This window comes from Apteryx mantelli, chromosome 3 (genome assembly GCF_036417845.1).
Source record: "Apteryx mantelli isolate bAptMan1 chromosome 3, bAptMan1.hap1, whole genome shotgun sequence".
Lineage (NCBI taxonomy): Eukaryota > Metazoa > Chordata > Aves > Apterygiformes > Apterygidae > Apteryx > Apteryx mantelli.
Window position 1 is genome coordinate 81,417,433 of NC_089980.1, and position 27,711 is coordinate 81,445,143.

The 27,711-nt window shown below is 40.2% G+C and overlaps 1 protein-coding gene across 3 annotated transcripts in view; it reads right to left on the minus strand.

The window, feature by feature from the left end:
- Positions 1-27,711, minus strand: part of PKIB (cAMP-dependent protein kinase inhibitor beta) — a 64,040-nt gene that overhangs the window by 21,833 nt on the left and 14,496 nt on the right. The gene's annotated exons all lie outside the window — the stretch shown is intronic.

Consider the following 27,711-nt stretch of genomic DNA (forward strand, 5'->3'; position numbering starts at 1 on the left):
ATTTTTCCCCCATTTTGTCTTATAAAGCACAGACAGGGAAAGAAGGAGGAAACAGACAGGCATTATCAGTGAGTGAATCTTTTTGTAAACTGATATTTCTGCTTTTAGACAGACTGGAACCAACATAAAGGCAGTTCTGGAGGACATGTTTTATAAAGATGTATCTTTCCCAGAAACACACAGACCAAATTGCATTACTTAATGGAAATTCCATGGGAATTTTTATTGCAGAAGTATTGAGCTGAGCTTCTCAAAACAAAAACCTGGAAATTACCCTAATTTACACTTATAGATCTGTGGGGATTCTGTTAATATTGTTATAGTACTCAGAAATTTTACTCATTTGATATACTGGTATTTACTTCTGCATTAAGACCTGTATCTTTGAAAGGTCAAAAACAAGAATGATGCTTCCCATGCTTTCCTACTGAAAGTATATCTTTAGAGAGATATACTCTTCTCTCTCTTCTCAACGCCACTCAACATTGGAGCTGAGCAGATCCCCCTGCACTTCATCTTTAGAGTCTCCCATTAATCTAGGTGGGAGAATAGCTGATGGCGTGATTTCAAGGGATTGGGTTTTTTTCTGCAGATAATCATTTTTTCTCAAAGAACTCCTGACTATAGTAGTCATGGGAAACATTTTTCTCTGATCTTTTTTGGTACATTTTTATGGCTCACTTTAAAAATAAGCAATTGAAAGGTTTGCTTTATTCCTATCTTACATTTTTCTCAAAAAATGCAGAAATAATTCTGAATTTTCTTAGTTACAGACAAAAAGACACAACCTTTCACCAAACAGACCTGTATGCTACATTCATTTTGAAACTATCGGTCACATTCTTTTTCCTATAATATCAAAGAAGCCACTACAGATTTGTTCAACAAAACACAAATTTGGGAAAAAAGCTGACAGAAAAAAAATCTCTGCAAATATCCCTTCACAAGAGCCCAGCTCATTTATAGCGATAAAAACTAAAGGGAAGGGTTCATGCCTGCCTTAGAAGCTGTAGCACTCATCCCTTAACCGAAAAGATTCCCTCAAATGTGTGAGGACTGGTGAAGACACAAGAAGCTATTTATGTTCAGTTCAGAGCTACTGGTGACCAGTGGTCTATCACAGACTCTTTCTGGTCACCCAGAGCTCCAGAAACCTTGCTGTGGTACACAGAGTTTTACAGGGCAGACCTGACAATCTGCATTTGAAGGTCCACATGAACAGTGGCTCTCCCCCGTTTGGCCTGATGAATCGCGCTTCCTCTCTGAAGAAGGAAGAGATCAGCCCACAGAGAAACTACACCCGTTTATGCACAGACAGGGGAGATGCAAGTCTTCTGGTGCAGAGAAGTCCATAAAGAGCAAACTGTCACAGCAAAAGAACAAAGTTTGAACATATACTCTCCAGGCAACTAAAAAAAAAAATCTAACCTAATTTATTAAACCAAGCAAGGTTCTTACTCTAGTGTTTCAGAGGGCCTAGAAAGACAAAGACAACTTCTGAAGCACACAAAAGCCCAGCAAACAGGATAATGGCAGCAAGGCAAAGAACATTTAAATAATAGAATACTTTTCTATTTGCTTTGTTTGTCAAGAGCCGTATGCAGAGAAGCATAACTTTAAAGTGCATTGGAAATGAAATGTGATTATGAAATCTTGTAAGACAGTTTAAACAACAGACTAAAACGAATAGCACAAATGGTAGAATACAGCAGATGAGAGCATAAGAAAAAAACTACTTACAAGACAGCAAAAACATGTTGATGAGTGCTAGAGAAATGGAGAAACAACTAGAATATGATCTCAATGTCTGGCTTTCAGCTGACTACAGCAAAATGCCAAGGGAAAGCTGAATTGTTGCCACAACCAAAACAAAACTTGAGCACATTTCCAATAAATAAATAATCTATGCATTCACATACAGGAGCACATGCCTCACAGGCAGACTTCTGGACTTCAGCATTTCCATTTAGGGCATTTCTGGTACAAAAACAAGCTTTGCGCCCTCAGCCCTCAACAACAGTGCCTTAGAGTGAACTCACCTTGCTCCAGCAAAGCAAAGGGAGACTCTCTGCAACGACTGTACTGCTACAGTCACCGCAGAGGTGGCAGGTACTGCCTGGACCCCGGGTAAGAAAGCAAGCTGTGTCTATTCAGAGGCACTCTGCACTCAGAAGCTATAACACAGAACCTGTCAATAGCCAATTGTGATGACACTATGGCATAAAAATTGCTCTCACACTGATATGAGATAAATAATAATTTCCCACCCAACTTGCAGCAAGTCTTTATAACAGATTTAATATTTCAGCATCTACACACACTGAGTTTTACAGCAGCCAAGAAGGTAACCTGGAAATAACCATACTGCTTCATTTTGTATTAACTTTCAGCTGGTTTGCATGGAGAACTGACTGGCTAGCAGGGAAGTGTGTCACCTACTACAGTCAGTTGGCCAATCTGACCCAGTTTTGCCCCCCGCCCCGCAATGAGAAGTACCTAAAAGTTCATGGTTCAGGTAGGCTTTTGGTCCCACAGCATGGTCCTTCTTTAAGAGGGACTGCATGTGAAGTAAATTAAAAAGCTACCTCTGGAGCTGTTAGCAAACAGAGAGGAACGTCCAGGAAGGTAACAACAGCTCTGGCTTCCAAAATCTCAAAAATAACCTGCAGTCACACTACTGCTAGAGAGGCAAACTTCCACTAGAAAAGCCTTTCTGCTTTTAAAAATCAATAAGTCTGAAACAACTTGAAACTATACAAATAAAAAAGGCCCTTCTGTGCAAACTACGTCAGCAGGGAAAAAAAGAAAAGAAAAGGAACACTGAAGAAAAATGATCTTCTCAATCAAGGAAGTAACTCAAATGTTTTGTACAAAGGCAAAAAAGTCTCTACCTGACATTTTTCAAGGGCTAGTCACCCACAGGTGGGGGACTGGGAGAAAGAAGTGGTTTTATTTGCCTTTGGATAGGTTTCTTCAAACACAGAGGACTCAAGTTGAGTAAAATTTTACTGTTGTAAATCCAGAGCAATGTCACAGGAGTTAGGTTCCTTTGCACGTACACCAGGACAATTGAGATCAGAGCCTTCCCACACGCTGTTCACACCATCCAGTTATTTTGTTACTGAAGTGAAAGGAGCTTGTGTAAAATGGGACATTTCAGTGGAATCAAAAAGTCAGTTAGCAGAAATAGAAATTAATTTGCCTATATAGATCTTCCTTTTTTTGCACTCTCTCACCTCTATTTCAAATGTTTAATCTAGACATAAAAAGGAGAGAAAAAAATTAAAAAACTTGTTTAAGTGATTTTATTAATTTAGTCTTCAAATCTTCTATGTACTTATTTGGGTATAGTATGAAACCATACTAAAGTCTATACTGATCTATCCAGCAATTCAATGCCTGCCCAATATAATGTTCTCTTCCAATATAATATTCTCTCTTGGATGAACACTGTCTCCTCTGCACTTTTACAGTAAGTGATAATACTTCACAAAACACAACACAAATTTTGCAAAGGGCTCAGAAAACACCCAACTGTCCAACAGATACTAATTATAGAAAATTACTCTCCAGAAAGTTAGTAGGATGATAAAACAAAGATCAGCATTTTGAAGTAAATATCAGCTCATTATGGAGAGACCACTGGATTTCAAAATGTTGCCAATTTAATAGTACCATTTCTCAACCTCCACTCTCAACATTTTTGCAACAGTAACTGATACAATAAAAAGTGTATAATTTTACAAGAAAGAAACTGCAATCTTCCCTGAAGCTTTTAGTACTTTGTAAAATTAGTTTTCTTCTTGTGCTTGTAGATTATGCCTATTTTTATTGTTTTTGTTTAATTAACATAACCCAGAAAACTTCAAGGACATAACTGTCCTTGGCTATTGGTTACAAGATACGCTTCATTTATTTTACAAGTATAGTTGGGAAAGTCAAAGTAGAAAAGAAGTCTAATTGAGAATCAGCATCTGAAGAGACTAGTGTGAATGCAGGGAGTCAGCAAACGTTATCAGGGTCGCACACAACTGTGCTGCAGATGCAGGAAAGGGAAGTACATGGTTGCAATCATGCAGATGCACACACACAACCTGGCTGGGGTAACATAATGGCTACAGCCTCATTTGCCTTTCCAGTCTCGTCTTTCCTTCTTTTTCCTCTCCCTTCAATAAATCATGCCTGATATCATTAGGGAAGCACAAAATTGTGAATGCTCTCTCAGGGTAAAATGTTCTCTCGTTCAAAATCTGCTGCTCACCTCTTAAGTCCAAAGAATCATGTTATTTTACCTCAGCTGATGTATTACTGGACAAACTGCTGGCACAGTCAGTGCTCTGAACCACATCTTTAGCCTGAAATGCTTTTTCACACATGCCCTTTCAAACCTGGCATTTTATGTGTTTATTTTAGCTGCTTTATAGTTACTTAAGTGCTGAGGAGAGGAAGAAAACAACATGCACATACAAAAGGTCTGTTATCAGTTCTCTCTTTTTTAATTTAAAGTTCAAAAACATATATATAATACATCCTTGCAGCTCTTCAGGGTTTCCATTTGCACCAGCTAAAGGATAGATTTTCCGAGCTGTAGCTGCAGCTTCTAAAACTATGACTCAGCAACCACACTTTCACACTTATAATTTTGACAAGTGGCTTGGTGCCAGATAAGCTACTGATCCAACAGCTTCCTAATATGCAGCATGATGCTTTGGAGAAAGTTTTGCCCATTACATATATAAGGCCAGATTATTTGCTGTAAATTCGGAAAAACTTTATTGATCTTGCAACACTGACAGCATTTATAGCTCCCAACAATATAATGTTTGGGTTGTGGAAAGCCTATTCTGACATGTCATCATTTCTTCAGAAACAATTTTGCATTTCTCATTTCATGACATTTATTTCTCAAATAACATTAATGCTGAGACCTTTCCTTGCTGACTTTTTATAGTAAGAAGTTCTATTTATTTATCTTTTTAATAGATGAAGAAAGTTTTCTCAGCTTGAGTTCATTGCAATTGATAACCTCAGCTACATGGAGAGTTTTGAATTGCAGCTTCCAGTCTGAACCATTCTTTCTAGAGACCAACCATGTTATCTTGTACAAAGCTTTTAAATAAATGACAATTATACCGTGAAATATAGTATTGAATTAATGTCCAGAACACTCTTACTTTTATAAATGAAATGCTTACCTATGCATATAAAGGCCATTTCAGGGTCTTTGTAATTTGCATTTATTTTGTATTATTAGGTGTGGATACCTCTGTGGACATCAAGATCCTTCACTGATGTCTGAGGACATGTCATGCAGATTCTTTTTTCTCTAAATGCTGTTACCATAGCTATTAAGGTTATAGGACAAGGGTTGAAAACTTCTGAGATTTCCACTGAATGTGGAACTGTTCAGGCTCACACTGAGGCCGATGCAAAAACCCTTCTCTCTAAAGCGAATAAAGATGGAGTCAAGGCTACTGCAAGCAGCTATGTGCTAAGTTAAGCTTTCAGTGGGCTGTCATGATGAAGGCCCACTACTGTCTCTGGACCTCATCTTGCCTCTTTTCTTGTTCTGCACACCCACACTTCTTCATAGCATCTGGAACGGGATTCTTCTTCCCTCCTCAGCCAAGGGCATATGTATGTATATGATGGGTGCCATGACACCCTTGCTTTAGGTACAAGTCCCATAAAACAGAAAGAATCCAAACTGCAGTACTAGATACCAAAGCTTCCTCTACCAAGTTCAATGCTTCAGAAAACTGTTTCAACCACCAAATCTCATATACGAAAGGAGAGCCATCTAGAACTACCTAACAGATAATACTTAGGAGAAGGGTATACCGAGGGATCCTACCCATCAGTGAAGACTTTGCCTTGCTCTGGATTGCCAGGAAGTGCCTCCATCTACTCACCACTCACTTCGGCAGATGAAGAAATCATCCTCTCTGCCATGATTCCTTCAAACCACCAAGCAGGGCTCAGCCCTCCTTTTGATAACATGTCCTGAGGGGAACACCTAGCTATTAGAAGAAAAGCTGCCTTGAGCTGTTGTCTCCTGGGAGAGTGCTCTGACCACTAGGAAAGAGATTAAGCAGAGCAACAGCACTTTGCATTGCGCAGAATATAATGGAAGTATTGTAACTGAAATTCTGCCCTTATTGAGGTCAACATAAGTTTTGCCATACTTTAACCTCTAATGCAATGTGCTCTTTGAGGAAAAAAGAAAAAACTCACAAGAGTTGGGGGCAGGACCGGCATCAGCCCCACTTGAAACCCAGAGGAAAAATATTATGCTTGAAACCGAAAGATTACTTCTGTAATTTAGGCAATGACCATTTCATGTAAATGAAGAAACAGCCTTTGGAGACAGTCCAACATTCACAACTTCCACATTTCCAGCTGGCTACCTTAATGACAGTGCCCATTTTGTCCCCACAAACCTTGAATTCTTATCCATGCTCTTTTCTAATTAGCTTCCAACTAGCTGATTAAAAAGCATTCACAGCACTGAGCTGTTAGAAAAGGGTTAAAACAAACACGATTAAAACCAAAATTAAGTTAACTGAAGCACTAGATGTTTATTTAAGTCAGACTTGATACTAGAAACATTGACTGTGCTTCAGGAAACTGCTGAATATTTCTCCGAAAGAAAATTTTCCTTGCTTTGCCAATATTATGTTAGCAAAATACTGATAAAGAAAGCACTGAAGAGGATCCCAATGAGATGTCTAGATTCTCTTAAGGACAATAGTTGCAAAAAACCTTGCTATATCTACATGCTCCTTGTAAGTGAAAGCAGATGAGATCAATCACAACACAAACCTACTAAGGACAGGTACGATTGCTTCTCTTGCTATATGCTCTATTGCCTCACCATAACTAATAGTTTGACTTTTCTCATCTCCCTAGAGCATTGTTTATTAGAATATGTCCATGTTTGTGAAGAGTTACCACAAAGAAAGGAATGGGATTAAAAGAAAGCTGAAGAGTCAATTTTCAATTATACGTATTATTTGCATCTATCAAACAGTGATTAGTTACTCTGGAAGAATTTTTAGACAGTTCTTATGCAACTAAACCCAAGAAAATGTTATGCCAGCCTTCAGTGAATTTCAAATGTTTTACACACATTTGTCAGGAATATTGGAGTCAGAGTCCTGGAGAAAATAAAAGAGGTCAGCATAAGCTGTTAGACACACTGTACTGCAGAAAAACTGATCACTTATATGTCTAAAATAAATAGAAGATAACTAGGTATTTATCTTTGTAAATTCTGAGCATCATTTTCTGTGTTTAGCATTTCTGTCTCACCTGTGTATCTCATATCTCAATCCCCAAACAGACAAGTCACATTGACTTCAAGAGTTGGATCAGCACACTCTGAAGCCTGAACTGATGCCAACAAGTACTTCGTCATACATCACAGAAGGCCCATTTCTTTGTTCCTCTTATCCAATGGAAACCCTGTTTACCCAAGCTCTACAAATGCTTGTTCATGTGCTTTTTTGAAGAGAAATTCTCAATTCCAAGTTAATCACTGAATTCTAAATTGGTCAGCTCTCAGCAATTTCTAAGAAAACAGTGATGATCTGATTAACAGTTCTCAAGGCAGGTATCACTGGATGATAAGAAGGGGCTTTTGATAGAAAAGACTGATGATCCTACCCCATTGTCAACTTGAGGCTTTGTATTTCCAGGGAAGAACTCCTTGCTCTCCTTATTCTAAGCTAATCTAGCAAATTTCAGCTCCAAAATTAACATTTTATAGGGAAAAGAAGCATTATCAAAGATTTGACAGTGGCCTGACAACAAAGTGTCTTTGTTACACACTTTATCAACTTCATCACAATTTTAGAAGCTTTATATGACGCTAGTCCACATTATAAATCTGACCTTTCTGTCCCTTTAATTTTAGGGAAGGAAATAAATTCTGCAATTTTCCTAACTTTATTTCACATCATTTTACTAATCAAATCACTATTTCAAACTACTCATGGGTACTTTTTAGACTGTGTTGTTACGTCTTCCCATTCTACATGGATTCTGACTCTGCTGCCAAAGAAAGTCAGGCATGAGTTTTCTGATTTTTTCCTCAAAGTCAGCTGAGGAGTGGAAGGGAAGAAGTAATATAATTAGGAAAAACTAGTTCAACATTATCCTGTCTAGTGTTCCAAAAAGAGTTCAGCATATGAAAATGAATTAGGGTCACTGCTTCTAGGACAAATCAAAAGCCTAATTAAATCAAAGCAAGGAATCCTACTTGACTTTGCCAAATGCTTAACAAACAGATGAGGTGAACGAGACACCAAGAAAGGTCTGCAGGGAAGCAGACTCTGGTAGAAACTCTCTTCAGCAGGTCATGGTCTGCTGATACTTGCTTCCAAATGGCAAACACCTATAAATTTATGGACATCTTAATGTCAGCCTCCTAGGAAAAGAGCAAGCATCTCTCTCACAGGGAAAACAGGTCAACAAAATGAAGTTTTGTTCAGACAGGAGTAAATGGATGAGGCAACCAAGGGGAAACCAGTAATTTACATTTCCAGCATTGGTCAGAATCCTCTTCCTCACACAGACTGTAAATTGTAAATTATAGATTTACAAGGCCACAGTGATAGAGTGGTGTAGGTGTGAACACTGGTAGGCAATCTGTAGAGGTGATGACTGGGCAAGAGACACTTTTTTCCCTGTCAATGGTTGCTTCATTGATGCAGGAAGTCATGCAGATTGGTCTTTCCATTGACTACGGTTTTGGTCTATGGGGCTTAAAAGCTTCTTTCCATCTGGCTTTTTTGTATAAACAAACATGTATCCATTGTCTTTGGCTGATTTCCTGTTTCTGCTCTCAGAAATTGCTCCAATTTATTTTGGGCCCTGAATACAAGTTATTTGAACTTATTTGAGGCTAGAACACTACACAATATTATTTCTTCATTTGTCATAGCAGAAATAAAACTTAATTTTTGTCACACTAAACCAACCCAGGGAAATGTAGATGTTGGAATGGAGTTCTGCCTTCCTACTAATTATCGCTATGGCTTCTTGCCAGCCGTCATTTCAAAAAGTTAAAGCTAGCTTCTAGATTAGCAGCAATGCTCAAGACAACAGAACACTATGCTTAGGAAAACAGGTGGCAGCATGAAAGGAAGCAAGTATTTTCTTGTTTGGACAGTTGCCTACAAGTCCTGGTTAAGGAACTCCCTAATGAAAACAAGGTTGTTTTTTCCCCAAATAGAAGTCTGTCAACGTCTCAAAACCACCATACTTTTCATCATGGCAAGGCTCACCTGGTGGAGAACAGCAGTGATATTGTGCATTATTCTGAGGGTGGCACAGGATATGCAGCCAGGAGAAGTGTCTGAGATAGAGCTAGAAGCAGAGGATGAAGCAGGGCTGAAAACTTGGTGATATAAAACCACAGAATAATTCAGGTTGGAAGGGACCTCAGGAGGTCATCTACTCCAAATTCCTGCTCAAAGCAGGGTCAACACTGAATTCAGCCCAGGTTGCTGAAGGCTTTTTCCAGCTGGGTTTTGAGTATCTCCAAGGATGGAGACTCCACAGCCTCTCTGGACAACCTGTTTCAAGGCTTGACTGTCCTCAAGGGGAAAAAGATTTTCCTTATGTCAAGTCAAAACCTGCCCTGCTCTAGTTTTTGACCATTGTCTCTTGTCCTCCTGTTGTGTAACTCCACAAAGAGCCTGGTTCCATCTTCTCAGTAACCTCTCATAGGCATGGGAAGGTGCGGCTGTTCACTCAGCTCCTGCTTAGGCTTTGGGCATAACACGTGGCTCATGCTAAGGCCTGGTGTATGCTGGGAGCAGCACCATTAGGCAAAGCAAGAGCAACATGTATGCCAGATAGTCAAGAACAGAAAGCACAACATCTGCTATCCTTGTAGTTTATATGTAACTGCTTATTAACACCTGATAAGACCAAAACTCTCCAGAGTTAAGCAAGTTCCTGACCAGTAACTGAAACAACCAATAAGGATGGTATAGACCAAATATCCAAGCTGGAAGGTGCAAATACATCAGCTCACCCAAACAGCCTTTGAAGAGGATCCACCAGCAGCTGGACTGCTGAGGCTCTCATGCTTCCTGGTGTAATTCAGGGGACACCCCCATTGTGATGGAGGAGGAAGGATGAGTACTCTCACCACCGTTTAGGTAACTGTTTTGTTCATAAGCATGTGAATTAGCAAACAAGTAAATTAAGTAACTAGAGAATTAACAATTTAGGCTACTCTACAGAGAAGGGATGAACCCCTTGTTTGTTTGGTTTTTTTTACCTAATGAGCTTGTAAAAATAAAGTTTGTTTCACCCAGTACACTGTCCTGTAACTTTGAGAGATCACAATGAACTGTGACAGAAGCCTGCTTTCAGGTCCCCCAAAGATTTATCCAAGCTGATCAAGCCCCAGTCCCTCAGCCTCTCCTCATGTCACAAGTGCTCCAGCCCCGATCACTGGAGGCTCTCCTGCTCTAATTTATCAAGATCCTTCTTGAAATGGGGGGCAGGAGGGGTGAAGGGGCCCAAGGAGGGCAAAACTGGACACAGCCTTCGAGACATGGTCAAACAGGTGCAGCCCAGTATGTCACTAGCCTTTCTTGCTGCCAGCATGCTCTGCTAAGTCATGTTTAGCTTCATGCGGGCAATGCACAAAGCAGGGTGAGAAGGTGGTCACAGTTATCAGGAGTTTCCAGGTACACCCTGCCACTCACCCCAACAGGTGTAAAAAAACATGGGGAACCATCAAGTGTTTAAACCAGTGGGACTCTATTCTGAGAATGTCTATTTTTTTGAAACTAGGCATCGTGGAAGATTCCTGTTAGGCTATGAGATATGTACAGTAGAGCATGTGGTACTTCAAATCAGGCATCAGAAAAATGTGCCTTGTTACTCTGAATGGGGCTGGCACTGAGTTTGGTTTCCAGATGGTTTTCTGTTGTGTTGCTATTGCTTAGAGGAACACAGCAAAATCAGAAAGGAAAACCTTTCCCCACAGAGAAGCAAGAAATCAAGATAACAAGAGCAGATGTGCAAAGAATAATGCAATAATTAGTAAGTTAAATCACCTTCTGTGTCATAGTTTTCTCAAGTAAGGAAACAGCTGTGGAAAATCTCACTTTCAAGCCAAACGATTCAGTGATTGACCCTCCTATCTGTAGTAGCCTTGGCTGGCATTTTCCAGTCTCTTTTACACAGGTAGATGCAAAGAAGCCAATTAACATCCTTGCTATTTCTTTATTAACAAACACAGTCTTTGAAAAGACAGATGCTCTTGTTTACCATCCCCTCAGATTTCAGTCACTCTACATATCAGTATTTGTGCTCTATGCTATACTGTATGAAGAAATCTGATTTATGGTCTTTATTCACTTTTGATATGGAATTTTTCAAACTGTTTGATTCCTGTATTAGGCACCATTTTGTTTCCATATTTGGAAATGTTCTTTACAGCTCACTGATCTCAAATTCATTGACAAATATCATTAAGAGTCAATGGGAAAAATCAGTTTGAGAGTTTGACCCCTGCAGTAATCCTGGCTTCTGAAAGGATCTGAACACAGCTGAAGTGCACATACTTAACAGACTGGGGACATGACAAAGTTGAGTTAAAAGACTGCTAACTGCACTCACCTTTAGCTATTTAACTATGTTCCATTTATTTATTGTACTAGAGCCCACTTGTTACCTAGTAAAGAACATCTCGAATACAATAGGGGATAATGTCAAATCAATAAACCACGTTGCACTATACAATCAAATGACACTTTAACTCCAAAATTGCAGCACTATACACCATTATACCACATAGCTCCAGTTTATCAGAATGCTCAGTCAAGTGCTTAATTTTTGTAGTTGTATGCTTAAAAGCACATACTCTGTAAAACTGAGGCCATTATTGCTTATTCAATCTTATTTTCTAATTTCATTTTTCAAAATATCAGTTGCAGGCTTAAGAGAGACCACCAGGACACAACAGGTCCAAATACTCAGCTTTCCAGTCTTAACACTGGAACGTACTGAGTACTTTTGACTTCTACAGATATTGGGGAGAATGGAAGTTACTTAGCAACTTAAAAGATCAAGCCCTGTTAAAATAGCATAAATTTGCAAGATCTAAGGTCATTAGAAGGGTTTACTTCCATTATTAAACTCCATTAATATTTTCTTTTCTAACACTAGACCTTTTTCTGCTATCTGATCCCCTGTAACCACCTGATACACTAACACGCGTTCTTGTAGGTCTATTCTGCAAATGTGGCCTAGAGCCCAGAACCTCTGAGGGGTCTGAAAGAGCAAAGATATAGCAAGCCATGATAAACCGGATTCACTTTGCTGCTTATACCATCCTGCCTAAGGACAACCATAGGAGGGCTGAGCCTGGAGCTCCCTGCTCCTGCTGAGAAGCAGTAACTGTGACAGAGAAATTGAGGCAGGAAGGTATGTTACCCCTAACTCTGCTGCTTCTTCGACCCCATCCCTTTTGACCTTGAACCCATGACATAGTTTCTCAACTCCCCACCAACCCTCCTCTTTCCTTACCAATGCAGAATTCAAGCTAATACACTTTTCAGAGCTTATACTCTTCATGTCAACTACAAATTACTTGGCTTGAAGCAAAAACCCAGGAATCTACAGGCTGTGGTAGACAAAAGGTCAAACAACATAAGCATCATCGGGCAGAGGGTCCATTAATCTGTGGCCCTAATCCTGCAAAAGCGTATGAACAAATGTAACATTACTACTGCCCGCACAGTAAAAAGGTAAATGTGTGGCTGCAGTGTTAGGACCTATGAAATACAAAATTTGAGCAAGCAGCATTTTGAAGACTAAGTACAATTTTAAGTAATTTCATTTTAAATACTGCTCCAAGATTTGTGGAAGGCAGGGATGGAGGTTTGGGTTTGCCATTGCCCACAGGATAATCACAAAGATGCTTGTCTGGAAGCAAAACAAACGTTGTTCGCGTGCACAAGGTGGATATAAGGGAAAGGAGCTGGGCAAGGGAGGACAGGAGAAAGGATCTAGTCTGTCCTCCTACGTTGGCAGAGCTGACCTAGCCTGTATGCCACATTGAAAGGGACAGGGAAGAAAAATCTCTTCCCAGCACCAGTATGTAATCTTCTGTGGCTTGCAATCACCATCCTGTAAAGTCACATAGATAGACCTAAGTCTGAGTGAGGCTACGGCTTATTTCTGTGCAGGTTATCATACTGTGCACAGCATTTTTTAAGTGTAATTATAGTCCCTGTCATCCTATCTAAAAAGAGTAGTCGCCATAGCAACGCCTAAATCACATGGCACTGCACACCTGATACCAATCAATCTTAAAAACATCTTTTTAAAGAAACAGCATGCTGGAAAACTGCAGATGGTTTCCATATAAGAGGCTTCTTTTTGGTACTAAGAAAATTCTTCTTTATAGCAAAAATGGAAATTGTACATTATAATCTTCTCACTCTAAATTCCCTCCGTACAATCCCATTCTCTACTTCCCAGTTTAAAAAATGATAGAAAATAAAGCGGGTTCTTTGCAGAAAAGTGACAGACAACAAAGTACAGCTGGCATGTAAATGATGTCCTGCATTTTTCCCCATAGCATTAACCATAACTTCTGAGAATATAGTCATGGTTGACTGCTGAAATAAAAAATAAATCTTTCCACCCTCATGCCTTTGCACCCTCCCAGGATACCAGATTTCCTCTCAAACATTAAAAAAATAGAAATTTTGGCAACCTCTTTCTCTCTTTATTCTTTCCCAATCTTCAGGCAAATTTGATTGATTGGAGTTGTGTTTCTCTATGTGTGGAAAATTTCCTGGAGAAGAGTATGGTTAAGGAAATGATTTTTGCATTTACTTTCGAGGGAAGACTGCCCTCCCTATGCACCCCGCCCTTCTGAAGTGCGTTCTGCCACGTGACCTCCAGACACACTGAGCAGCCAAACAGCTGATGAAGTCACTGATGTCTCTGGGTTTTTTTTGCAGCTCAGTTCATTTCTTCAGCTCCATCCTGGCAGCCTTTGGGTTCTCTGTGCTGTGCCTGCTCCTGTACCTGTTTCAACAGCTTGCTGCCTTTCATTATTCTCACAAGGACATGGCTAAAGGTCGATGAAAATAATTCCAGCATATAACCCATGTATAGAGTTCAATCAGTCTCAGAAGTATTTCCAAGATAGTCTCAGTATTTCCTATTTGTTCATATCCCAAATTATCACTGCTTTCTTTATTTCAATTTCTACCGCTTCTTAATTTTCCTTTGAAAATGACTGTTTCTGTTCAAGTGGTTTCCGTCTTTGTCATCTTCTGTTACATCTACATTTGTTTTGTTTTATTTTTCAAATAAGTCATAGCTATAGACCATTTATTCTGACAATGTCTCTCATTTATTAAAGGGGATTTCAGAACAGGAGAGCCACTGAATTTGCAAATGCCATTTTGATTATACAGACTGACAATAGTTGGATGTACAACTGCCATCACGCTAATAAAAATTTGCTTAGAAACTTTTTCAGCATCATGGAGAGGAGTGTAAAAACAACAGGAGTAGATACTGTATCAGCCTAAGGAGGCAATGAGACAGCCTCTTCTAAACTCACTGAAGTTACCAGAAACTGCCCCCTCCCCTTTGCCGTCGCACTCATTGCTGACCCACTGGAACAGCTCAGGTGCACATAAACTGAGCTAAGCTGGGTGACTCTACACTGAAACAGGCCATGAAAATGCTCCCCCAATTTATTGCCAGAGAGATGGTCATATCCAGACTGAGTAACTTCTTAAATCTTAGATGACTGCTTGGATAACAGCTGGAACCGAGTATCTTAGTACTCCCTTCATTTCAAGAAGAATGCTATCATGATTTTTGTAATAAAGAAAGTGCAGTAACTGAGTGATTATGACCTATATGAGGCAGCTGTTAAGATAAGCACTTGTATTGTTTTGCATATAAATATCACCAGTGAAAAATTCAAATCATAAAAAAGGAAAGAATATTTGTTTTGCTTGGGTAGATATAAATTCCAGCTCCATCTTACTGTAGTGTAATATTGGCCTCTATCCTACAGCTATGTTCCAGGAGCAAAAGGTGGAACATGGAGAGAAATAAAATGCATGCTGTTTTGAATTTAGAAGAATAAAGGGAATTGATTGTATGTAAACATTTGGGGCAGAAAGTGTAATACACATCATTAAAGGTAAAATGCCAATTTGGTGCAAAGCTATCATCACTGCAGTTCATTTGTACAAATGAAGTTTTGCAGTGGTTCCTCCAAGATGTTGTCAGGCAATACAGATATGTCCTAACAGCTGTAACAGATGTTTGTGCTATTTATAACACTTTAGAAGCCAGAACTAGTGGTCACGAAATTTGTAAATGCATAAGGAAGCTGGACTTTAAACCTACTTTCCAAGAGCATGGAAGTTAGATTTATTCAGCTGCACTTCGAAAAATATTTTCCACTAAATAGCATTACTATTTGACAGGGCAACAGATCCCAACAGATAGAAACATAATGATTCAAAATCAAAATTTAAAAGTTACTAAAAGTTTATTGGGATTTAAACTACCCCACGGCCCAATTTTGGTTTTCAAATTGTATAGGATCCTTTGATTTTGGTGAGGATTAGAAACCATACTTTGATGTTTTCAGGTGTGTTTTGCAAAGGTAAGGGGCAAGCAAAGACCAGGAAACTGCAAATGAGTTGTTAACAGCGAGAAAGCTGCATGTGGCCTCCTGTGCTTTTACCAACCTGTAAGAAAGAACTAAAACAAAACCCACACTTCCCAAATGATTACTTTAAAGACAACAATATACCCTATGTGGTGAAACACACAAAGATAGTCTGCCCTTGCCCTGGATGAGTTTTGCCATAAATCACTACTTAACTGTGCAGTTCATTCTGGAAGGCATCCTTACACCTGAAAACTCCGGTCAAGGAATAGAGCATCGCAATACACTTGCCACATCAAAATGACAATTCATTTGTTTTCCATATACATTTATAAAGCAAGGGTCATCCTAGCAAGTGAAGGTCAAAAACCTTATGAATGTTCACATTTACCTTCCCTAGCAGAGTTTCATATGCTTTTGCTGACACTGAGATCACAGATCTTTCACTCTTAGGCAGCTGAATTGGCATAATTGTAGAAGCTGTTAGCACCGCAGTTTTGAAATGCATGCTAAACTGATACTTTCTGTTAAGGCTGCCTGCCTTTACTGTCCTTATGCATAAGAACCTCAGATACCAAATACCCGTGGGCCTCACATGTACCTTCCAGGAAGCATGCTCCTTCAGGAACACACTCTTTATGGAGGTACTTTCACAGTGAGTCATTTTCTATCCCCTGACCCTGTAGAGTATAAATAACTGTAATAAATAGCTGGCTAAAGATTTATTTATACAACTACGAACACAAAACCACTGTACTTGAAAACAAATTTTCCTTGTGTAGTTGTGTGAAATTGTGGTGACTCTGTTAAACGTACAAAAGAAATAAAAATGGCATGACAAAAATTTGGCTCATAAAATCAAACACAATCAGAACAACAGAACAAACAAGCAAAACAAGTCAGAAAGTTTGTCTTCTGAGTTATACTCTTTCAGATTCAAAATTGCATCCCTGACACCTATTAAAGATTTCATTCCCTGAGCCTAGACCAATTTCACTGTCTCAGTACTAACACCTAGAAGCATTCGATAGCTTTTTCCCCTCCTCTTCCTGCATCTCAGAAAAGAGCAAAAAGCAAAGATAAAGCCTGGATTCTCTGACAGGATTTGTCTTCATACTGTGATAGATGAGGCTGGGATTTTTTTTTTTTTAATTAAACTTGAAAACATCAGAAACAACATCCTCCCTCCAAAGCAGTGAGGTCAGACTTAGCCCATTGCTGTAGCACAGCCTGAAGTTGTTTGAACGCACCAACTCAAAAATAATTGAAGACACAGGCACATCTCCTAAGAGAGAATTTATGTTACTCATTTACCTGGAGTTTAGACTGAATGGCCACTAGTTATTAGCTGCGAAATGTAAAAGCAACTGTTACCTTCTACAGCCCAATACTCCTCTTCTGCTCTTGTGCCAGTGAAGGATTGCAGCAGTTTGTCCCTGGCAGCAGCTGCCTTCTCCCGAAAACAGGAGGGACCAAGTGGCCAGCGAGCTCGCGCTCTACCCAGCGCCTACAAGCTGCCCGTTGGCAGCTGAGACTCGCAGCTAGGAGGGTACATGAGCTTCCCTCATCTGCGCTCCTTCCTGATCTGTGCTTTACAGGAACGAGTCAACAGGGGTATTCTACAAAAGCCTCTGGCTAGCTGGCAAGGGAAAGCAATGGGTACGTTTGGCCCATTTTGCTTTGCCCACTCTAAGGTGGTGGAGACACCCTTTTTTATATAGCCAGTTTCCTTCTTTACATCTTTGGCATACACGGTTTAGGAGTCCTCCTCCACCCCCCATCCTGACTGCTGTCTTTTCTCAAATAATTTGACCTATTCAAAGTAAAATGAAACTTTCGGGGGATTTGAATGTGACTTCTACTGAGAGCTGTCAAATGACAAATACTTTTGAGCACAGCTTTAAGGACCCAGATGTTTGATTTATGCATCATAGAAAAGTCATGAAAAATATCAGTATACTCTCCAGACACTCATCCACCACTGTTTTCCCAAGGTAACCTTGCCTTTCCCAGTCATTCTTAAGATAAACGTAAAAGGTTACTGATATATCAACAAGAAGAAAGAAATGTCGGATTATGGCTATTCTTTCGATTTTTGTTCACATTCCTGTTTCAGAGCACATCAGAATCCAGACTAGGCCAGGAAGGCGTAACTACTCCCACTAACTCCTATGTGTTTTGAAATAAGGGGGGAAACCATCTCCAAGCATTTATCACCCAGTGCATCTGTTCCTTGTCTGTAGCATGGACTGCAGAAAAGTAACCCAGAGGAGACAGATAGGGCTCTGCCCTATCGCACACAGAAATTGGTAGCCTATAGAAGGTGTTAATAATGTGCTTTATGTATGTAAAGGCTCTCACAGTTGGAGCAAAAATAGGTGTTCCTATTAAAGAAATAAAGATGTGAACTGAACATGGGTTGAGTGTTGAACCAACTTATGCTGAAGTCAGTGGGAGACTTGCCATGATCTTAGATGCTGGTTAGGATTCAGAGTCTACTTTTTATAGAGTTCGACTACTAGGCAATAATTCTGCCTTCAGTGAGGCATCTCTGAACCTTGAGAGGATGTACAACCACTTAATCCTCCTTATATAGCCCATGCTGAACATGAAGGATATTGGCAGGCCTGATTTCCACATTGCAAACCCATATTCAAGAAGTTTGTCTTTCAAAAATGGATAGAGCTATCAATTTGCACATTTTTACCATTCCCAGACACAGAGATATGTGGGCTCTACATTAGAGCAGATAGAGGAGGTAAATTTTATTTTTGATCCCATATTGTAAACTATTAAGCTACACAACCTGTGTCAAGCATTATCTGCAATGAAATAAATAAAAAATGACATTTCATGAGTTCTACTTTTATCAAGTTTAAAAAGATGTCTGTAGCTGATTGGCAAGTTAACCTTATGCTTAAGACATATCTACTTATGGATGTAGCACTTTCTTCTACCAGTAACTTGTGTAAGCAAGAGTGTTCTACTACTTTCAAGAAAAATTTCATAGTTGCAGAGAGAAAATCCTCCCCTTTTAATACCCAGGGTTATTATTACATATTGATAAATATTTCAAAATCTTGGGATATTTAAAATCTGCTCCAAACGTTCAGGAATGAGCACTCCAAAGAGGCTTACTTTCAGCAACAGGAAACTGATTTTCAAAAACAAGCCAGACTGCATTAAGGAGTCTTAAGTAAGAGTCCTTCCCTTAAAAATAGTGGCTGTAAGTGCCTGCAGAATTACTCACTGATTTTCAGGACTGGTGAATATCCAGTTCTGAAATATGAGGTGGCTCTAAGAACTTCAGGTGAATGACACAGTGTAGAAATCACCTTCTCTAATTAGGCTTTAATTTTAATTACACAAGGTTAGAAGCTTTTGTGAACATCTGCTTTCTTCTGATCTTCAAATACCACATCAAGGAGTTCTGCATTTCTCTCGACAGGACTTAAAAATCAACAGGATTATTTGTTTCTTCCAGTGCTGTATCTTGTTTTGTTTACTTTCTCTGTGACATCTGCATGTATACCTTCTGAAAGCAAACGAGTAGCTGGATGACTTGAAACACTACTGCGCATAACACCCTACCTCACATAAATACTTCCTTGTGTGATGACAGGCTCATGAGCAATGCTTCTGCCTTCAGAACTCCTTACCCTGCAAAGTACTGGCAACATCCCTACTTGCCTGAAGCGAGGGAGAAAGCAATGGCTACAGCTGTGTAGGGACAAGGAGGCAAAAAGACCAGCTTTGAAGCTGGCAGAGCGTGATGAGGAGGTAGCACTGCAATGCCAGAGAAAGAAGAATATGGCAGCAATGAGGTTTGGCTTCAAAAAGCCTGAGGCTATCATTCTAGATGTCATTATATTTCCCTCGGCCAGGATATCTGTCACAAACCAATACCTGCAAATTCCTACACCTGCACAAATTTATGGTTTGCTTTCCATTACACATTATCTTAGCTCTTCCAATGTCCCCAGAATCAGTAAGCAACAAATCATGATTGCTTCCAAGACTGAACTTGTTTATGTCATGCAGGTGGCTTTATGAAGCAATCTTCTAACAATTTCTGTATGTCTGTGGCAAATCCACCCTGCACCTAAAAACTGGGTTCAATCTACAAAAATGATTGAAGGGTCCAGGAGGGAAGTAATAATGTGGAGAAGGTCATGAAAAAATTAAGGAAAGCAAAATCTATCATGAGCTATTAAGCACAAAGATACTGCATCTGGCTCAGGAAGTCCTTGAGCTGCTGAGGACTAAACAGTGGGAGAATATACAGGGGGAAGTATTGCCATGTGTTCATAGTCTTTTTCTCAGGCACTTCTGATTGACTTCTCTCAGAGGCAAGACACTATGAACTAGACAGCCATTGAATTTGATCCAGTACAACTGTTCTTATGCTCTGGAAGAAAAATTAAAAAATAAAAAAACGCAAACCCCCCACAAATGAAATCCCCACTATGTCAGTTCAACGCAAACAGAAAGCTTCCTTCCCCTTCCATACCAAAGAGGAGTCCAAATCATTTAGTCAACATTGATTTAGGTAAATCCATTCCTTTTTGGACAGCCGAGTACTGGTACACTACAGCACACAGAGGTGTCTAGTTTGTTGTTTGCTGCCCAGTGCTGTGGCAAGGCAGAACATGAAGTTTCTAAAGAAGAGAAGATGTCAAGAAACATTTTCAGTTTTGATTTCCATCTCCAGAAGCTGGGTGTACAAGATCACCCCAGCCAGCCCCACAGCAAACCCCTTCAGAGGGGAAGGACAAGTTCCTCCTGTGGCAAAGAGAAGTCAAATGGGTCTGGTGATTCTGGAGAGGCAGAAAGCATAATCTGGAAGTGGAAAAGTACAAGGGTATTTTGGGCTAACAAAACACTGCAGCTTTCAAGTGAAAATGGGAAAGGACCCTATTAACTGTTCATTCAGTTAGGCGTTTGATTGCAAAGAAGCATTACAGAATGAAAAAGAGCTCTAAGGATTGAAAAAGCTCAATCAGAAAAAGAGCATAAGATTATCAATTTCATGTTCCTGTTGAAATTGTGTGACCTCTCCACTTGTGCTGAACTCTGAACAGTAAAATGGAAAGTTTCGCAGAGTATGAAGAGATGAATACAGAGCTTTTTCCATATTGATCATCCCTGAAACGCTGCAACTTGCTGCTGGTGGCTGCAGAGGCAGCTTTGCAGTGTAGTGTTGCAGGTTGCCCTTCTGAAAGGGCAACAACAGGAGCAATCAATTCCCAAAGCAGCTCTTCAAAGCAAGGTGATGCTGAGGAAATTTAGAAGTCAAATGCCCCAAAGAAACACCACCTGCTTTTCTGTCTATAGAGACATCACTGACATTGGGCAGTCAGGACGTGACAATTTATGTGCTGTACCTGCCATAAATAAAGCTATCAGCATAGATGTGAGAGCTGAAGTCAGCAGTTCTGAAACTAAATACCTCTTTAAAAAACTACAATTAGAAGGAAAAGGATGTCAGAAGCCCAAACCCATATTAGCAGTAGCTTGTGGTCGCTTAGCAATATTCAGCTGAAGCAACTGGCTACACACTAGGGCTTGCCAAAGGTTGAATGGCATTTGGCGGGCGAGGGAGAAGGAGGTCCCAAGGACAGACCATAAAGCACGTCTGACCCCTTAAGGATACGTAGGGGGGGGGAGAGCAGAAGAGGAGTCAAAGAGTTTTCTTCAGTCTTTGCTCTTGCGATATGCAGGCCAGACCCAGCTGCATCCCAAGCGCTTCCCTGAGGGTGAGGATTCTTGGTCCTCCCTGGAACAAGAGCATCACTACCAAGGCCAGGTGAGAGGAAGCAGGAACCATTAAGCCTGGCCTAATCTCTGCATACTCCATAAAGCTTCATTCACAAAACAGGCTTTTTACAAGTGCTTTGAAACAACCCACACCACCACCACCTCCGCAAGACTTTTTGGTGCTACCAGCTGGGGAATGCAACTGTTCAGCTCTTCCTTCATGAAGACACAGTATTTACATTTTCATGCAGCCAAAAAAACCCAAAAGTGCAACTGATGTTAGTGGCGGAAGAACTATGACCTTGATGATGAGTCTGAAGATAAGCAAGTGTGTTTGAAAACTACTGTCCTATGTCCAGATTCACTGCTGAATCCATCACATATTACCTTGCTTCAAACATAAAGATTTTCCCCTCTCCAATTTGATGTCACTTTATCACTGCATTTTCTCCTCCTTTCACCTCACCTAAAGTGTTCAGCACAAAAACCTATTGCGCTGTTAGCACAAGGACCTCTGTTATGCAGGCTCTCCAATCACAGTACAGTTGCTAACATTTCTTTCAACCTAACAGGCTGTGACTGACATGTCATTCCACAATAGGTATCACAATGATCAAACCTCAGATAAAACAATGGAAGGAAGCCTTGGCACGCTTTGTATCAGACGATATCACATTTGTGATAACTAAAGATCATCTTTGGATTTAGTGGGCTATTAAACCAAACCTCATGCATTCTAATGGTATTCCCTCTTTTCTATCTGATATGTATACAACTCATATGATGGGAGACTACTTACGAAGCTTTTAAGCAGTCTGTAAGTGAACATAATTCTGTTGGTAATTCACCATTTATTATTCGTGGTCCATCTCTCTCTCAAATATGCAGAGCATTAGCAACAGTAATGGGAGCTTTAAGAAAGAGTGTGTTTATGTACAGCCCACTTTATTCTTAATAGGGTATTTACAGTATGTATGAACCAGAAAGACATCTTATAATTCCTTCACTCTGTTCAGCACTGGTGAGGCCAAACCAGAATTACTGCATCCAGTTGCAGCCCCAGCACCAACAAACCAGAAAGGAGGGTGGTCCACAGACGGCCACCACGTTCATTGGTGAGCTGGAACATGCGACATTCAGGGAGAGGCTGAGGGAGCTGGGATTGTTCATCCTGGAGAAGGCCAGGCCAAGGGGAAGGGGGTTTCATTGCAGTCTTCACTACCTAAAGCAGGGTTACAGAAAAGACAGAATCAGACTCTTCTCCAAAGGGCACAGCAGAAGGACAAGAGGCAATGGGCACAAGTCACAATAAGGGAAATTTGAAATCTACCCATCAGACCCTTCATTCATATTTCAGGAAAAGGATGAATTCACTGGCTTATTCTGACCACAATTTTCATGTCAGTCCTTTAGCTACTGCCACACTCTGCACAAGGATTTGTTCTGGACATGTATCAAGCACAAATTCAAACAAGCAAGCTATCTGTATAAGCAATGCATGGATGGTAGAAAAAGAATTTAAACTTAATGCACCCAATTTAGATTCAGACCTAATGCTAACTGAAAAAGAGTCCATTTGAGGACAAAGACATAATTCAGCACTTTGCAGTTGATGGTTACCAGTCTCCTCAGCTGCAAGTAAGAGGCAGATGAGGAGCTCCAGTAGTCCTATTTACTAACATTCTTTGAAACTTTTCCACAAGACTTCTCCATTGAAAACATGCTGTTTCACTGAAAGCAAAAGAGTTCATAAAATGGAATTGTTTTCCAGCTATCTCCATCACTGACTACTACTCAGATGCACAACCATCAATTCATCTACAGTTCTCAAAAGCACTTGTTTTGGTTTTGCACTACCCATTCTACAGCCCATGCAGGATATTTACTACTGACTGAGGTGGGAGGAGAGAGAGGCCAACAGCGAGCACTTTGAAAATCCTTCTTCACTTACTTCCAATCCACAGCTGGAAACAAATACTACAGACCCGAAGGGCTACTGATAGGGCAAAACACAGTCCTCCACTTACAAAGGAGGAGGAGGATAGTGCTAGTAACAAGTGGCAGATGACAAAAAGGAGTCAGAAACATCCAGGATCTATTCACTATAGCTGAGGAAGCTGAAAAGGGTATAGCCAACTGAGGAAGAACTTTAGGACAGCCATTGGGAGCGCAGTGAGAAGGAGGGTTACAATCTCCTCCTGGAATGAGGGGTGGGTAGCAGCCAACAATAAGGAGATCTAGAAAAAGAACTGGAAAGACCTGTCTTTCAGCTTCCTAGGAGGTAGTCAGTATCCTGAAGAGATATTACTTGACAACAGGAATAGAAGCAGGCAAAAACCTAAGTTTTGGAAAGGGGGTATTCATTTACGGTTACCACTACTCAAGGGAAAAAACTGGACTGAATACAAACTCTGCAGTGACTAAAAGCCTTTGAATAAACTATATATATATAAAACATATGCATGTATATGTGTATATATACACACACACTGTATGTATTGTATATAATAGGTATACATTTTATATATATAATATACATGATTTCAAAGTTGTGACAGACCTGGGGGATTACAATGTACCTAAAGGGGTTTGGCTTCTAGAAACCTTGTCCACTGAGCATCTCCTCAGCTGAAGAACTATCCAAATGAACAAGAGGGAGAACTCCAGCTGAAGCACAGTCTTGTAAAGGTCATAAGGATAACCAAGTAGCTTCTACTTTCAAGCAAGGTGAGCTAGGAATGGTACCATATGTGACAAGACTCTGAGACATCTATAAACACTGGAACATTCATTCTTGTAACTGCATGTGCTACATGCCATGCAGATTTGACTCTTAAGGGAAATGCATGGTCCGTAGCGCAAGCTAGTGCAATTCCTAATGATGCCTTTGCACAGAATTCAGCAGCGACACATGTGGTAGAAGGCATACATTGGAGATAAACTGAAGAGCGACACTCATGCAGCTTTACAGAAACAGGCAGGCAGACCTACATATTCATCTAATCACCCTTGCTATAGAGGGTGATATCACCAAAGAAGCAGCAGAGCCAGTGTACCACTGTGCTGTGTTTAGGAGGCTAATGTAGCAGGGCACCATTTAGAACAGATACTCTGAATTACGGCAGAAGTCAAAGTGTCCCTCATCTACCCTCAAGCTTAAAAAGGCAGACAGACAGCAAAACAAACCTTTATCTTCAAGTCCTGGGTGGTCTATTTCTTAGCCCTTGATGAGCTGTGAGTCTAAGCTGGCTAAAGGCATCTCTTGAGGCATAAAACTGTTCCTGAAACAGCTGCTAAGAAGTTCTTCAAAAGATGCACTGCTTCCAAAGGAATGCATAAAAAACCTAACAGAAATACTGCTGCACAGAGTAGGACAGATCTCACATAAATGAAGGAGCGCATGGCATAGTCCTCAAAGTTTTCTGTATGCAGACATGTTCCTTTCAGGATTGTATTCAACATAAGAAAATTATTCATATATAGCAATTCAAGCAGGCCCATTCCCACTAAAATGTGTGAAAGCTCTACAGCCAACTTCTCGTATGAGATACTGAGCTTTCTTTCACTATTTGTCCTTATTAAATATTTACTTCTCCAGAAAATTCTTAGGGCAGTGTGAAGAAGAGGAGACAATAGGTATTTAGCAGTAGTATCACATCTGCTAGAAGTACAAAAGCTACTCTTCCACAAATACCATGGGTCAGATTTTTGTGCTTAACGCTGAGGCTCTCTCTTCCGCAGATTCTTCTTAAAATGCATCACTCAGCCCGTCTTATACTTTCTGCTCAGTTTTTGTGCTCACCAAATTTCATAAGCTCATATTTGCTTCTGCAGAGGTGAGCATTTTGGACGCATCTGGGAGCTGATCATGTAAATGTACATATGAAAATTGCATCTGTATAAAGAAAAAAGAAGCGACATCTACAAATAAACTACTCTCTTGTAAGTGCAGTCTTTCAGCTACAGAACTGGAGGCTGAAAAAACTGGTACTAGATATCAAAAACTGACATGGACAAAAAAAATAGTAAAAGGTCAATGAACTGAAATTCACACTAAGTCTTTTACCAGTGCAAGCAGAAATTATATTTGAAATTGTAAATGACTATATAAAAAAATCAAAGATAGAATATACCAGTAGCCTTTTTGAGATTTCATGCAGCAAGAAAAGATGCTGAACCTATACATCTGGAAGAGCTGTATTTATTAGACTGTGGTTTCAGGTTGCTTATTAAAAGTGACCTGAAATAGTTCAATGGAAATGACTGTAGTGAAAAATAAATCAAGTGAATAATGGAGCACTGTCAATGTGATGGCAGAACACTTGCATTGTGCAGAATGTTTTACTTCTGTGCCACAAAATGTTTCTGGGATCATAAACTTCTTCACAAAACAGTGACTTTCCATTATCACCCGCTTGGCACAACTGCATCCAGGGTACGTCACTCATTTGCATCATTAAAGAAAATAAATTCCTCAGTCTTTTAAGAATCTTTCTTGGTGACACTGTTGTGTGTTCTGCATTTTGAAGGCTTTGTTTCACAACTTAGAAGGTAACATTTTCCCATTTTATATTCAGAAGTGTTACAGGATATAGATGGCAATCTGGAACTTCTTAGTGAGGATGTACATGCATTAGCGGTCTGTTTTACAGGATCTCAAGTCTGCAAAAGCATTTGTGAACACATGTTCTTTCTTGAGATTGGAAACTATTGCTGGCTTCTGTTTTCCTTCTTCAGCATTAAAAAAAGAAAAAAAGCTCAAGACAAACAGGTGAAAGTCTTGCAGGTCTGGGTGCATTATCCTCTATATGCTGCAAAGCCAGTAAGAAAAGCCAAGAGTATAATAACCAGAACAAGCTGGAGATCCACGGAAAACCTGCCGTTGCTTCATAGACCCCCCAACTAAATGAAGACCTCTAATCAAAGGATCTTGCTTTCCAACATGCAGGAGTGACCACTCTAATCCCTTGGGGACACTTGCTATGCATGATGCATGATACCAAGGAGGGCCCCCATTGCTCAGCCACAGCTTGGAAGGGTCTGCGAGGTGGTACAACCTAAACTATGGCAGAGATAACTTCCTCAACCCCACGCAAGACGCGGCTCATCAGCAGACTGGAGCAGTCTGGTCAAAGATTGGTGCAGCAAGGCAGAGCTGGAGAGAGCTCTGTGCCTTAAGTGCCTGAGATACCACCAAGCTGAGGGGGGAGCACGAGGCTGAAGTTACCTGTGTGGATGCTCAACAGGTGACATACGACAAGCAGGAGATAAATAGCTGCAGACCTTTCTCCCCACGTCTCATGCTCTTGAATGTGGAAAATGAGGTACTCGCTTACTGTTGCAGGGTAACATCCGGATATTTTGAGTAACTAAAAGCTTGTGTGGGCACAAGGCTCTGACTGCGAGTGTGGGACGGAGGAATCTCCTCTGTCACCAAATGCCTCAGCCTTGGGCCCAGGAGGGCTGGAGGCAGTGGGTGCTGCCTGCCAGCAGCTGCCCTCACAGAGCAGTGGGGAGAGGACACATGGACCACTACACTGAGTGTCAGCTGCCATAAACCAAGTGCCATAATAAAATTATTCTCCATTGCTCATCTGGAGGCCAGGCAAAAGGTAACAAGTCAAAGGTGGGTCTGTGAAGTGCACTGTGCCCTGAGACTGCTTTGATAAGGCAGTTAAACTCAACTCTTTCTTCAAGGCTGTTCCTCAGCAGATATTTTATTTCTCTTAGAGGGATTCTGGCACCATTCTTACTCGCTTTAATACTTCATTTTACAAGTAATTCAAATTAATTATTAGGGTTATACTCAAAGGCAGATGTTTCACAATGTGAGTAAAGTTAACAAAATGAAGCCCTAACAAAAACACTGAATAAATTAGAGCACAAGCACTGCCCTAGAAAAAACAGTCTCAGAACTAAGAGGAAAATTAACTCTAAACTTATATTATAAGAAAGAAATCTTCACATGAAGAGACAATACAAGCTGGGTTATCATATGAAAGTAACCTGATGGGAGGATGAAGAGTTAGAAAATTAGCTAAACTGGTCCCTTCTAATTAGAAGAGACTAGGCCTGGAGAGTCAGGTCACCCATCCTATTCAAGGCCTGGTATTCTGAAGAGAAAAGTTCTGCTTATACTGGTTAGAAAGAATAGAGTCTACATCCAGGATTTGTTGAAGCCCTTCTGGATTAATTGCTGCTCTCACTAATCTAATTTAGAGGTATAAACACAGAGCATAGATCAAAAAAATCTAGAGGATACGTGAAAAATGCCT